The 16,145-nt window shown below is 38.0% G+C and overlaps 1 protein-coding gene and 1 long non-coding RNA gene across 7 annotated transcripts in view; one reads left to right on the forward strand and one right to left on the reverse strand.

Moving 5' to 3' along the window:
• Positions 1–16,145, forward strand: part of LOC105458552 — a 253,105-nt gene that overhangs the window by 86,517 nt on the left and 150,443 nt on the right. The gene's annotated exons all lie outside the window — the stretch shown is intronic.
• Positions 1–16,145, reverse strand: part of LOC105458551 (lachesin-like) — a 280,519-nt gene that overhangs the window by 56,550 nt on the left and 207,824 nt on the right. The gene's annotated exons all lie outside the window — the stretch shown is intronic.

Here is a 16,145-nt window from a genome sequence, read left to right on the forward strand (position 1 = left end):
ACATTCAGTTTATCCGAAACATCAAAGACTCCATCTATGTCGTCAACGCTCGATATAATTCACCGTCCTAATTTTGTTCCCGGAATTCAATATTGATGAATACTTTTGACTTTTCGCGTGATGTTTAGTTTTCCCATGACTATTGAAAATAGAGCGCTAAAAATTAGCCTATTTTTTCTCAACCTTCAATGCATAATTAGATTAATCAGTCTCGCATTCTCATCCGCACGAACTCTAGAACTTTCTCGACGTTAGTATAATAGACCGCGAGATAACATCTCGAGCCGGTAATTAAACGACGTCCGGCTTGCTTATGAAGCCGATCGGCTGCATGATGCATCGTCGCGACGACGTCGCGCGAGATTATTGACGTCGGTGGGAAATCGATAGCCACGTTTTCTGCTCCAGGTGATAGATGAGCATGCTCAGCATCGGATTACGGTACGAACTAGTCGAAATAACTTGGCGATATGATATCGCATTTGCCTTATTTCATTTGGAACTTTCGAATTATCAGAAAGTTGCTCCGAACACAAATTTTTTGACACACGTTTCTATCATGTTTAGCGCGGATAGGAAATGCGAAATTATTTTTTTCTTTCCAAAAATATCCTCAAAAACATGAAATGTGTAAAATATAGTTAAAAGACAAACATTAATATGAAACCTAATCGAGACCACGAAAAGTTCAAACAAGATTAGAAACGTCAAATGCGGTTTAAAACGGATTTAATAATATATATTTTTTTTGTATATGTGTGAATCTTACAATTTCCAGTTCAGGTAAATTGCGCGTCGAATATTTTTGTCCATCTTGAAACACACAGTTCCATAGTTAAAAGATATATTAAAAATGCATTTTTATGTGTTTAAATAGATATGTGATACTGTAGGCTGTACGTGTGACGCGAGTGTAGTCGCATGCATAATCGTGACGTATGATATTCCACGACACCACATAGAGATCGCAGTTAAAGCATGAAATATCAGATTGATGGATGCGCTTATATTAATACAAAAGTAATTACCGTAGCCTTACGATAAAATTTGTTAATGAAATAATATTGATGACGAGAATTTATCGCTTGTTCGCCGGTCATTTTTGACGACGTGGTAATTATCGTGCCTGCAGAGTATCCGGTTAAATCCGTCGACCATTACTAAAGCCGGCTGAAGTGACAATTGCGTTAATCTTCCGTGCAATGTTGGTGCCACCTATCACGAAGGACGTCGTGCTATTTTACCACCGCGACACGCGCCCAAAAACCATTCATCTCTTTTTCCATTATTCTGCTGTTCCTGTCGTGGATATTACATCGCGCGCGCTTCGTCTTCTCGCTGCGCTCGATGGGCTGCGACTGTTATAACATCATTTTTCGTTATGCAAAGATAAAGCTTCCTTCGAGCTTTTACCTTTCTCTTCGACGACGTCTTCATCGCGCAAAATTAAAGGTTTTTTAAAAAATATTTATTTTTTTTTACATTTGAATTTAAAAAACGATACGTATGCAAATCCATCAACTAAAATACGATTAGTCTACGGCATCTGGGTTTGAGAAACACTGACATAGACGACAGTTGCAGTATTATCTCGCGTCACGCAAGATCAACAAATATGGGAACGGGAAAACGACGGCGAGCGGCGCGCATGGTCACGGAACGGGCGTGATGCAGCAGTATGGGCGGCGCTAAACCCGGAGTTTTATTTAAAAGCGAGCGAGGATGGCCGAATGAGCTTCAATCTCGGGGCGCCGTGTAAACACGGCCATAGATTCCTTTTATCTCTCGGCAAAGGGGCTCCTATTTTTCTTTCTTCCCGTATCGAACGACTTTCCACGGTGCGCGCCCTCAGACTTCGTTTACCCGCCGGCCGGATACAGTTCTTTGAGAGAAAGAGAGAGAGAGAGAGAGAGAGAGAGTATAGCGCACGAGCGTATCCGCCGGGTATCCGAAACATTTTTCCAGCCATCCGCGTGATGATCGTAAACATTCGGCGTGATGCAGCCAATACGTCTTCATAAAATAGTGCTCTCGAAACAAAGAAATCGCGCAATGACAAATAAACCGCATGCCGAGAATAGAGACAATTTAGTCGTGTGAAAATTAAAATGTCCATAATAAATTCAGACATCGAAACACGTACGATTGGAGAAATGGGCTCGCATTTCATATTAGATATCAAATTCTAAATGTGACAGATTGTGAGCTTTATTTGGGCAATATGAAATATTAGATTCGGAATTATGTATACAGCTAAACAAGTGGTACGAAAATACTGAGATAGAATTTATGAATGGTCTAATTATTCTAATTTTATAACATATTTCCTCGTAACAACGAAATGTATGACTAATCCCAAAGTTAGCCTGTGAAAAATATGTGTTTGCTGAACGCAAATGCAGGAACGAATTATCAAATTACTCGTTTTTTGAAGCAAAGTTAACGCCCCTTACCTACGACAACTTGCCCGGGAAAGGAAGGAAATTTTAATCGTGAGTTGCTGGCTTAATGCAGATACTTTGCGCTCGGACGTCTCCGGGTACTGCTGCAGGCAGTTTTAAGGACGGGATCTCCCTCAGGAAAGTAAATTAACTAATGGAAATGCAATCCCAGCGATCTCCGGCTGCCGCGCATCCTTTTCCGCGCTCCTACCAGGTGATGTATCTAGTTATCAAGTCTCGCCTGGCTCTCTATCTCATCCTGTTTGGCACTCTCAATGTAGTCTCTAATTTTTTGAGAGGATGCGCGCGTGAAGAGAAGAGAGGCAAAAAGCGTGAATCTCTCCTCGCAGGATACGCTATTTATGCGCGTTAGAAGAAAAGTCTTCCTTCTAAAAACTCGTCTCGATTTTCACGTCTTCTTTCACTCTCTTCTCTTACGTTCCGCGAAGCGAAAATAATGCGACGCGTTATCTTGCGATATCAAAGAGCTCGTGTGATTTTTATCAGAAGCGAACGATAGTATCGATCGGCGTAAAACTAGGTTGAATGCGCGAACGAGCGGATAAATACAAGCGAGAGACGAGCGCACGAGTTATCGGTTGTTTCTCTATTGGAAATCAGCCCGTGGTAATCCGTTAAAATGATGCGGGCTAAAATACCGTACATCGACCCGCAAACGCATTTAGAGACTATGTCGGCGATAATATCCTCGAATTATTTATAACCGAAATGAAGTATTTGGCTTCATACGATTATTCATATTGGTATGAGATGTATAGATATTTTTGCGAGATTTATCATGTATCGATCGCGATATAAATACGTTGTCGGAATCTACAAAATACGGGAAATTTTGCAGTAAAACCGTCGCTACTGCTATTGCATATTCAATATGAAAACGTTCTTTGCTGCTATAATCAATTATTCGATATTACACAAATCTGTTTTATTAGCAAAACAAAAAAATCTTGTTGAGTAAATGTGACAGAAATACGAATTGCTGCTAAAGCGTCTATTTTTATATCAAATATATTTTCGTATTTGATCGAAACCATGCATGACTGCTTTGATATTGAAACTAAAATTAATACGTTATTAATATATTATTAGCGAAATAATCTTTAAATCTTTAGCAAAGTTTTTTTAACTTTAAAGTTATTTTAAAATTAATTAACGCATTTTTAGGCCTTCTTTAGATGATACAATAAAATATACCGAAATTTGTTACGATAGTGTAAAATATGATGCATTAATAAACTTTCGTTTTTTTTTTCTTTATTCGAAAAAGAACCCAATGATTAAAAAATAAAAAAAAAACGAGAAATTAACATCCGAATGTAGACGTTGCAAGAGCAACAAGGAGCGATATACGATACTATCATCTATATGTATAATAATATAAGAGAAATAGAAATATTATTTCAATCCCTAAATATGTCGAGCTTTGAATTATTTTATCACGCTATTCTGGATTACATAACTAAGGGCATTAAACGTAATATTGAACAAAATTTAACAATACAAGAGAAAATATTTGCACAGCAAACGTAATAGATAAATAAATTATGCAAATAATAAAAATAAAAAGAAACATATAGTGAATTAACAAAATATGATAAAGCGATGACAGAAGCAAATACTACCTATATATAATATCTATATATAATATTAATCGATATTAACACATCAAATGTATGGAAGAGGACACGTCCGGAATGTAATATAGGTACTCTTCTGGCAAATAAAGTGGCTGCAATTAATCGACACGCACTTTGCGCGAAATGGATTCGCACCCGATAATTTATCACTCGTCATAGTTATATCGAACGCAATTTTGTAGGGTCGACTGAGGGAATCGATTCGATATTATTGTAACGCGTCGGTATGATGATTAATACCCAACTGATTATTACCGTGAACTTCCTGTGTAATCGCTAACAAAATCAGGAAGTGCGTTGAACGCTTGGTAGATCGACACTTGGCAAAAATCAACGAGTAAATTCGTTGCACAGCGGTATCCAATTTAAGCGATTTAAATAGATTGTGCGCGCGCGCGCGCGCGCGTGCGATGTGTGTGTGTTGTGTGTATGAGTGCATACCTGTGCGCACATCAAGCCGCGACAGGACTCGATTATACTTTAATGACTGACGGAACGGACGGGTGGGCGAATACGGTTTGCCGCAGAATAACATGTAATAATATTTGATGACGGTAGAACGAAATGTCACTGCATAAATACGAGGTCATACCTGGCAGGTAATACTTTAACGTTTACACATTTATAGCTTTAAAAATATCTTGGTAACGATTCGCTCGTTTTCGTACGTTCGTGTCGTACGTCGTTTGTAACAACTTACTATCGCTAAATGGATCAGTGGAAACGTACAAATTACTGTTGTTGTAAAAAATCGATATAAAAATCAATTGATTCGCATTTGCAACAAGTTCCAAGAAAATTTTTCACCGAAAAGTTTTGTAATTTATAACAGATAATTAGACGGTTTAAAAAATTTTCATATTAAAGAACAGATTCCAAAGTACATTGCGCAATAGTTCTAACAAAATAAGAAAATAATTTCTAGCGATTTGTTTGACCCTCAGCGTGAACTTCCAAGATTAATTCTTCCAACATTCAACTTTCCAACATTAAATATCTCGATAAGTAACTCCCAAACTAGGTCCCTATCAAAGTAAACTCCCTTTGAAATTAACTGGAAATAAAGTTTTGTTACTCTTGTAGTTTGATTCACCGAAAGTCTTAAACTGTATAATTATGCTGCTCTTTAAATTTTCACTGTGTGGAAAAACTATTATATCCTCACAAATTCTTCATCCCGAGACATATATTTTTATTGCTTATCTTAATCTTTCCTCATACGCAGTTTTCTCTGCGAGTGGTATAACAATCGCGGTTATATCACCGTCAGCGTGAGCTCTCGTTATCTAATCGCGCGCAAATTGGACCGCGGTGCGAAAGGACCAAAGCAAGGGCCATTTTGCGATTCGGGTAATCCGGAATTAACCGATTTCGTTGAGCGCGCCCAACTCGATGATAGAGCATACCGGTGAATGAGCGCGGCCGAAAACGAGGCAGCGGGTTAGGCGAGCTCTGCCGACCGCAAATAATGTGACGGCAATTAATTGAGATAGCGCGAAGCCCGATTACGGGGACGGAACGTATATACAGGGTGTTCTAGAATCCCTGACCCTAATTTTAATGACAGATTCTTGCGATCGATTAAACTGTAAATTCAAATAGGATTTAATTTTCCAGAATTTTAATTTGGATTATATAAGTTGAATATAATTAACGTGTAATATCGAGTATTAAGTTGTAATAAATAACGGCTTTGAATTTTGTTTGATAAAATTGACTGCAAACTCATATATAAAAAAAAATTATTAGAGCCCTGGGCATTATCGAACATCGTGTGCATGTATCGGGTATCGACGCCAGCGAGCTATTACGATCATTCGAACGGCCATTGCAACGCCGATGCGACGCGTGTGCGCGACGCTCGTTCCGCACTATTTATGCAAATTCGCGGCCGCCCCTAATTGAGTCCCACCTGCTGACGAGCAATAAAGAGCCACGTTTTGCGATGCGCGGTTTCGTTCATCCGCGTTAAACACAGCGCGTACTGGGCCACGCCGCGCCGCGCCGCACTGGAGCTTATCGCGCGAAATACGTTAAATACGTATCTTCCTCGCGAACATAACAGGATTCCCGTTGTTGTAGGCATTATCGGACGCTGTCAATTTCACGGTAATGCCCTAATTTCGAATCATTTTTAAGTTACATTTCCGTTCGTATCGACAAACGTACAGGGCCATCGTCGAATGGATGTAAAAGGGATTTATGTATTGTACAGACGCGGTCGACCACAAATTTTAAACGCGACTGCGGTGACGATTTATTGTCTGTCCATTCGCGTGTTCACAAACGTTCGCCGGACTAGTCACTAGAAATTAATATTGTCTCTGCAGGGTCGGTAATAGCGTGTTGCGCCAAGTGTCGATACTTGATAGTGGAATATACGTATGTTTATACAGTCGCACGCGCGTATATAATAAACACATCGCTTAATTCTTTGATGCTTTTATACAATTTGCTCATCGCGTATACGACTTTAGACGTGTATTGTTCTATATTGAGATTTTTGTCGTGTATTGTGCTTGCTGGATTATCTGGCATTAGCGATGGGACTTTGCTATTATTTTAAATTCTCACGCATAAATTCCAGAAAAGCTGCAAATTGAATAGCGCGTCGCGCGATTTAGATGTGCATCACCAGTCACGCGAAATCGAGGGATTTCACACGTTACATAATCGCATTGCATAATCGCGGGAACGTCGACGGAGGAAATGCATCAATTTCCGTCGCTTGTCGTCACGTCGGTCGTCTTGGGAGAAACTAGTGTCAGGTAACACCACGGAACCCTTACAGCTGCATCTCTATAGTGTAATCACTGTAATTTTCACTACCCTTTTTTCACACGGCTGCAACTAATTGCGCTAAATATTACTGTGATAACATCACTATGATAATGGAAACGTTTATACTTTTTACGTAAGCTATATGAATGATTATATCAATGAGAAATCGTAACCGCAAAACTCTAACTATTCAGAAGGTTTATATGACAATTTTTATTTGTTAGAAATTATGTGAAATGGAATTTATACATATAATTAATACATGCACATAAAACTTCTCTCTAAATCTGAATCAGTGAAAAAGTCATTGATTGAGTCAGTAACGCCTTGCATCGCTAATGAATAAGTGAAATAGAGTTAAATCCGCTGTGCAATTAGCGAAGAACAGCGAAGTCCATTGATTTGCCAACGATTATAGCGATTATTCACTTATTTATTAGTGATTTCCGAGAGACAATGAAGTTAAATTTCACTGATTACCAGTGACATACTTGGGACTGATGCATTCAGTGAATAATCATTGAATCAGTGACTATCCACTTGACCATTATTCAGATTTAGTAAGTTTATTTTTTTTAACGATACACTATTTTTACGTGCATTTTAAGTGCAGTTGCAATATTTTTTAACATGTTCTCAATAACAAATGATACATACAACTAGAAAAATATCTAGTGTAAGCTCAAACAATTTTAATGCACTTGTTGTTTATGTTTTTATAAAGAGAGGAATCTAAAAACTTTTTTGTATGGTACGTCAAAGTGATATCTATAATATCTTCTAAAGTCACACTCTCCTGAGTCGATAGAAATAAATGAAAAATTATTAAAATGTGCAACAATGACGTACACATATCAAAAATATCTCCCTTGTTTTAACGCAGTTAGTACATGAATTGGCGAGCCGTCAGCCGGAAGGATCGTTTGAGCTGTTCCTAAAGAAAACACAAGCGTGACGGCGAATCGGTCCGTAGGCGGCAGCGAGAAAACTTTTAAGTTGTGTACTTTAAACTGTCCTAACACGATGAGATCAAAGGCAGCAAAAATATCGAATCCACAAATAGCTCGACCAAGCATTGTTAAACTGGACTTTGTATTAGATCTATGTAGGTTATCATTTCCGCGAGTTTACATTTTTCATATTTTAATACTACGTCAAAAGCATTCAAGAGAACATAATTAAGCGTAAACTTTTATTCTTGCTGGCTTATTATAATAGCGCAATTACACACTCCTTCCTTTTCGTTTCTTTATATATTCCGCGGCTGCTAAATATACTTATACAATAAATACCTACACACGTATAAAAATAAATATCTTTTCTATTTTTTCTTTCTTTGCGCCGAACGCCGCAATGCGGTTCTTCGCGCACTTTCTCGACTACAACGTGTCCATGTTCGGAGCACATATAGAGCCGTAAAGAAATAGAAATTTACGGACTGCTCCGTGTATGGAGCGTGAAGTACGTAACACGCGTGTCGCGATGCATGTACACGTATATTTTGAGCGACGACGGAATGGAATAAAGGAGGCGAGATATAAAGTTTTTCGTACTCTCGGTTTTTTATGATATTCCATCTACTGTTTATTCTATATAATCGTAATATGACGTCAAAGAATTGGTAACATTTACGATGAGTATTTCTTTTTTTTGAAGATCCAAAAAGTTTCTTAAAACAATCAAGAAAAAATGTCGGTGAAAGCTTTATTCAAGTAACAAAAAATGTTTTATAATTATTCTTGCCGAGTAATTTTGCCCCTTGTCACTTTCAATTCAATTCTTCAATTAACTAATGTAGGTAATTTTTCTGCTCTCAATTTTTTGCTATGGAAAATTACTCTATGTTGCTAGAGAATCTTTTCCTACAAAATTTTTAAAGAGTTATGATACTCGTACTTTAGATATCTCTTTCTCTCTCTCTCTCTCTCTCTCTCTCTCTCTCTCTCTTTCTTCAGTCATTAGAAGTTACGGATGATATTTAACTGCCATTTAAAATAGCCACGTCCGATAGCAGGAAAACCGCATGGCACAACGTGTCTCTTGCGTGTCTAATCGGAAAAGACCAAATCACGACAAACGTAATTAATCCGATCTGAATGCTATCTCGTGAAACCTTCACCTGTCTCGAGCGGGCACCGCTCTAGCGCATCTTTTCCGATTACTTCCCAATTTACTACACCTTGAATTGCAAATCAAGCAATTCGCTCAAGGCAATGGATACTGATCGATTCTCTTTTTCTTCGGTGAATTACGTTCTGTCGCAATTCTACGTTGCTTCGTGCCTGGAACAACTCCGTTACGCTATACTTTGTACAGTCGTGGCCGTCGAATTTTCGCTAAGAAAGAAATTAACGAGTAAACTATTCCTCGGGGATTTTCCCACGATAAATGGGTCTATATATTTTCAACGATTCTAACTTCGTTAATCCGTCTGAACGGGACATTGTTTAAACAAACAAATGCGCCACAATCAGAAGCAATTTCAGTTGCGCGCAAGCCTTAAATTTACGAGATATTCAACGTCAAAAAACTGGGATGTAATAGACATAGCGTGATATCCAGCAATTGTAGTTTGATTTCAAACGAGGAAGCAGCGTCAGCAAACTGTTCAACTGAGTCGGCGGCTAACCAATCATTCTGCTAAACAGTGATCATTTCTGCGGATAATTCTGCAGTCTTTTATAACTCTAACCTGGCGTCACTTTTTTGCCACTGGTTCTTAGATAGAAACGCTATTAGGAGCTGAAAATTAATATTTTTTTTATTATTTAGGTTTAGGTTTAGGTTTCTATTATGTAAATTGTAATAGTAGAGGAAAAATTATTACACGATCTGAGATCTAAAAATTTGACATTTTTTTAAGTTTTTCTGTCAGTAGTGTTAAAAAAAATCAAATATTAAACCATATATTAAAAGAACTTTAATCTTAAAGCATAGCCATTGTTTTTTGCGAATCGACCGGAGCGAACAATCGGGACTGGTGCCATTAATTAGTTATTAGCGCATAAATAGAAGGTAATTTTTAGACAAGTCTCATTCGATTGTGCTGAAATGGCTGCGAGAATTTTAATCTTAAATAGTCAATTTTAATGCGTTTGTGCATTTTAAATTGCTCAGAATTCCTTTTATTCTCAAAGAGGGAATTAAATTTATTATTTTTACTTTACGGTATGATGTTGTACGACAAGATTTATAATTAAATTAAAAGAGAATGATGTTGTGTTACAAGATGTCGAAACTAAAGTTATTCCTACTCTAGAGGATTCTACTATCTACTATTGTGACTGCACGAAGCAACGCAGTGCAATATGCTTCTTATGCACAAGTTGCCACTTGGAAAGTTTCTTGAAAATTGAACGAAATTACATCGAGGTGTTAGGCTTTGGTGTTACGACTTTTGCCTTATTCTCGCTCTGCGTGTACGTGTTGCGAAATAATCCAGATGATACGAAACTTTGGCATGTTGAATCTTTTGTAATTTATAAATCGTTTTAGCAGTTAGATTGTGTTGTAAATCGTGGAAACATGATTCGACCGCGAACATCAGGTGCACGCTGCCTAAATTAATGTGCTCGATTGTTTTCCATTCGGGAGCAGAAAATGATCTTACGCTTAAACGTATCTGGCCGTGGGCAACGTAGCATAGGATCACCAGTAACGACATCGATGTACAATTATGACGAGCAATCCATGAGTTTATCGAGTTTCAAAGTGCACGAGCGAATTAACCGCATGGATTGGTCTGGTTAGCAAGGACCCTCGAACTTGGTTGCTTCGTAGAAACTCCGATAACTTACGATCGGAACATTGCCAGTAACACGCAATTGTATTTGCCGATCCGTAACACATGCCGAGAAAGCAATACCAAATTTACGCGCGAGCCAATCAATTTTCGTTTCATCGTGTGTATACCGACTTTTGAATTTGAAAAGTGCACGAGATATTTTCAAGTTTCGATAGAGTACATTAGAAACGTGCTAAGAAAAGGGCTAACTAGAGAAAAGTAAAATATTTTAATGATACAGGAAATTCGATCAAATAATTTTTAGTTGTCGGTTATTGAATTTTTTGTAATATTGCGATACAGCTTAAATTCATCAAATTTTTTACATTATATATAATAAAAATTTTTTTATTTTTTTTACATAAAAAATTAAGTTAAAAATTAATTTGAAATATTACAATATATATATATCATACTTTATCTTATATTTCTTCGTAAACAAACTTCAAAAAATTAAAAACTTTTTAAAAATTGGAATAATAGAAATTATTGTATACGAAAGAATACAGAACGCATATAAAATATTTTAATTGCAAAAAATTGAAATAATATAATGATTTATTAAATTAAAATTCTTTGTAGAATTCAATAATATATATTTAAATTCTTTGCCAAATAATAATTTGTCTCGTTTCTAAAGTTGCGCCGTAATACAGTTTATACATTGCTTTGTACGCTTCTGAGAAATTTTTCTACGTTTCACAATGAGTCGAAGACGGATATCCCGATATGCACGTATTGATTTGCCTATTGCGAGTATGGACCAATAACCGGTTTTCCATGTACCCGAGTAAATAGGAAGGTTATATGCGCCCATGGAGAAAGCTCGGGCACGTTGCAAGATATTGTCCGCTCGTCTGTTTATTGGACTGACTGATACGTCGCTTGTCATCTCGTGTTATGTCGTCCATTTGATGTGTGTGTTACACACTATTCAACATTGCATGTAAACGTCGTTGCAATGGCCTACTACATGGATTTAATCAACTAAGTTAAACTAACTATCCTTCGCACTGTACTTTGAAACTAGACAGAAATATTTGTTTTTCTCGTTGTAAAATTATAAATAATATAAACAAAATCGTAAAAAATTTCATCTCTAATTGCGTGTTATTCAGACTGATATACAAATATAACTCTGTACATACATATCCATTGTCTTTTTTATAAACTGCATATTACATCTGCTATATTATTTTTCGGAAATATCTGTTTTATTAAATTCGTAAATCCCTGTTGAATAAGAGACCATTTTTGGCACGATTTTATCACGCAAAATTCTATCTCGCGAAGCGAAGTGTAATCTCAGCATTCATCTTTACTCTCACGGCAAAGCGTATCACAGTTTCGTATACTGGCAGGCAGGCAGAAATTATCAGTTTCCTGTCGAACGAGACGACTTGGGCGCGTTTGTTCCATTCGCAATCGCGATAGTCGAACGGGAATGCGAACTTCATCTCGTGTGCGTGACACAAAGACGATGCACGCGGCCTGCCATTGTATCGTCGCTGATATCTATTTCGCTGCCACTTCGTTCGGCCCGGCCGGTGTGTGTAAGGCAGTGTCAACGCCAGCCACCGAGAGGCGAGGCCCCGATCGAGCGGAAATAACAGCCGAAGAATCGGAGGCCTCTTCGGGCTCTCTTTCATCGCGTTCTTCTTTCATTTACCCTTCTGTCGTTGTATTCTCTCGTGTCGTTTCTTTGACAGATCACGTTAGGGGAGACTCTACTCTATATTACTGATTTAAATCACGCGACATTAAATAATGACAATGATATAGATTACGCAGGACACTCGATTTCAATGGTGAAATATATTGGGTAAATAACATTCTATGAAGCGGGAATATGAGAATGAGATTTGATGCTAGTGACAGATTTCTAAATAAGTCGGATCTAATTTAATATCGAGGAATGAAAAAATGTCATATTTATCCATAAGGGAGCTCATAAAAAAATTCGCTCTAGATAATCAAGTCGCTAACGACACTGTTATATATTGTTTTCTACGAGTTCATTTTTAGGATTGCTGCACAATCTAATTGCAACTCAATGTTACAAAATTGAATGTGCTGATTGCAAATTTGGTAAAAGATACACAAGTCTTTATTATATTGCATTCTTGCCCTGCTCATAGTCGCGCGCACATTTATTTACGCATATAACATACAAGCTGCTTGCCTCCTGTGTTAATGGAATGCTTTTGTCTTTCTGCCTGCGCCTGGCACGGGATTTACTTCGCAAGGATTAAATCGCACGTACTGCGTCCGTCTGTGAAGAGCGAAACTTGGAAGGGGAGGGCAACAACGTAGTTCCTAGGGACCCCCCACGGGGAGAAAAAAAGCGCGTAGTCCGTACAAAAAGCGGCGAAAGGGTTGGGAGGATTAAATTTTCAAACTGTGCAGCCTGGGAGCACCGCGCATTGTGAGTGCCCCCACGCGCGATCGTTGAATTAAAAACAATGGAAATGTTGAATTCTCGGTAGCGCGGCTCTTGTTACGGCGTTTGTTTTCCATAGCAGAAAATAATAAAAAATGCATTAATCGAACGCTCGCAGCCGCCGGCGATGACACACCGACGTCGTCGACACAGCAACCAAAAGCGAGGGCGGCTCGAATTATCGAACATCGTTCCCACTCGATTTCGTGTTGTACGCAAGCGAGTTTATATTAAAAAAAAGGTATTTACTATATCTGCGAGAATATATTAGATACATATGTGCAATATTTAATAACGTACATGCAGTTAAAGCTTTGCAAATATGTGTATGATTTCTTACTCGTCCTATACTATTTTGAAGACCGAAAACTATATAACTGTTGCTACAAAGTTTACAAAAAGTAAACTATGAAAGCGGATTTGAGCTCGATAACGATTACGCGACGGTAATTACATAGCATGGGAGAAAAGAATTTCGTCATAACTACGGTAAACATCTCTCCGGCGATAGAGAAGATTCGAGGGGATAAATCAACTAGAGGAAAGTTGGTTAATCTTCATCGAGAGCGCGGTAAAGACTTTATGGATTGTTTTCATACGAAACTTTCGAAGCGGTTCCGTAGACGTCTGCTAGACTTTACCGGAGGTAGATCTATCGTTATTACGAAATATTCCCACGTTCTTACGAACGTCCGGAGGTAACTTGATTACAGCGAAGTCTTACAAAGAATTCATACAATTTCTAGAATGCCGAGGCTTGATCAATCATTTTCCTTCCGTGAAGAGAATGCAATGATAATATTAATCTTCTTAAGATAAATGACGAATTATTTAATCATCTGCACATCATAATTTTGTAAACTGAAAATGTTATGATATATATATATATATATATAGATAATATATATATATATATACATATATACATATTGTATCGTTAACAATTCTAAAGACAATTAACTGGAATTTTTAACTGAATTTTCTTTGTCTCAGATTTCTAGCAAATGGACCATAGTCACCTAATGTATTCCTCTCGAACGTGGTCTTAGATTGCCGTGCGTTTCGTGCTACATTTCTATCGTGTGTTCGTAATGCAATTAGGAAGTGTCCTGGCACAAACGGCAGAGAGCGTAGCTGGGCAGGACTCAAAGGAGCCTTTAACGTTTCATAAGTATGCGACTCTGGCCCGGGACTCTCTCTCTCTCTCTCTCTCTCTCTCTCTCTCTCTCTCTGCCGCATACTCGAGTAATCCTCCCTCCCTGGGTTGCTCCCTTGAAGTGCGAGGCTACGTTAGATCATAATTAGTATACACGAGCCGTCGTACAAAAGCAGCTTACATAACGAATACAGTGTCGTGGAGTCGTCGCTTCCGCAAACTCATTTTGCGCGATGTAGTTTCCATAATGAACGTTTGGTCGGCAAGTTACGTTAAAATCTGCGAATGCCGTTTATTAAAGTTCGCGAGCGGAAATGATTCTGCGAACAAAGGTCTGGAAAAATATGTATCTCGGGATACTGTAATAAAACGGCTCCGTTCGCTTTGTGCAATGTTGGCACCAAACTTGTTCGCGAGTCAATAGAAGCGTCCTGCTACGAACGATATTGTCTTTTTCGACTACTGCCGGCAAAGATCGCGCTCCAATCGAAAGTCTAACGGAGTCGCAATTCGATACTTATATTCATAGTTTCGGGGTTCAGGTTTGGGCACCATCAAAGTAAACGTATGCTTGGAAAATTACATTTTTATAAAAAGTTTGGCGAACGCAATTGAACTTTGTCTCGTCTCGTTAATACGAAATTGTCTGCCTTTTCTAAATCCAATTCACTTTTTTCCTCGAATTTAACTAATCCGAAAAAAAATTGATATGAAGTACAAGTGTAATTGGATATCGGACAAAAATTGATAACGGAAAAGAGTGAAAGACAGTCCGCACACGATTTGTTTCCTCGACATTGCGAGATTTCGATATATTTGAGTAATGTCTGCTCTAATGGGAAGTTGTGTACATAGAACGTAGAATCTGTGATGGAAGGTATAGAATTTGCGGTATCGTCTTAAGTGGAATAAGTTGATCGTGACAGTCGAGAAACTATAACAGACAAAACAAATCGAATGAATGTCTATGGTGAGAGAAGTACGTGGAACGAAGTACACCTCTCACAATCAGATGTTGCTTTTTTTTATTTACAAAACTCCATGGATCGAATAATTGATTGCAAGTAAGAAACGTATAGCTTTCTGCAACGGCAGAACGAAATGCGTACTACACTATCTTCTCCATCATTGAATGAAGTTTCTTGAAGAGATGTAAAAAGGAAAGAAAGAAGAAAAGCGTTCGATTTGAATGCGTCTAATCAAAGCTAAAGCAGAAATAGTGAGGAAACTATTCGACCCGACTTAAGATAAAGCGAAGTGCACTTTACCGCGAGAATCTGACACTTTTCTCCGCGAATACTTTTCCAAGATCTCAAATTATATCCGATAAGAGGCACTCGCGACTAATGAAAAAATTGCTTCCAGATTGCGATCGTTGAATCATGACGATTACTGTTTCCGCGATAATTTTTACCCGTTCGGGATTGCATCTTGAAATTTTATTGCAGGGAAATCAAATTTAAAAACGAGACTTTTCTGATAAGTAAATTAATACGAGTACTATCATATTGTTCGTTGTGTTGTAAATTCCGTGTTAATCGCATTGTTACAATTTACAATCAAAATGTTTTATTCTATATAATCCTTTTTTATCGCAAAATTAATTTGAGATATATCGGCTTTGTTATTTTGCTTATATGGCAGCTCTGATCGTTCTACGATGATCTCGATAGCGGCAGCTATTCGTTATTAATTGCTACGAGTAGTCGCGTGCCCCGCGATGAAATATTCCAATCTGTGCAAAAGTGGTTCATGGCCGGTTCACGATGGTATCATTATGAGCTTTTACGCGCTCGTAAAGGCAGAAATGGAGTGACGGAGGAGAAAGCCGTTGGAGTAGGGATAGCAGTAGGGGTAACAAGAAAGCATGGATATTGCAAATTTG

Source organism: Wasmannia auropunctata, unplaced genomic scaffold (assembly GCF_000956235.1).
Source record: "Wasmannia auropunctata unplaced genomic scaffold, wasmannia.A_1.0 LD334508.1, whole genome shotgun sequence".
In the NCBI taxonomy this organism is placed as follows: Eukaryota; Metazoa; Arthropoda; class Insecta; order Hymenoptera; family Formicidae; genus Wasmannia; species Wasmannia auropunctata.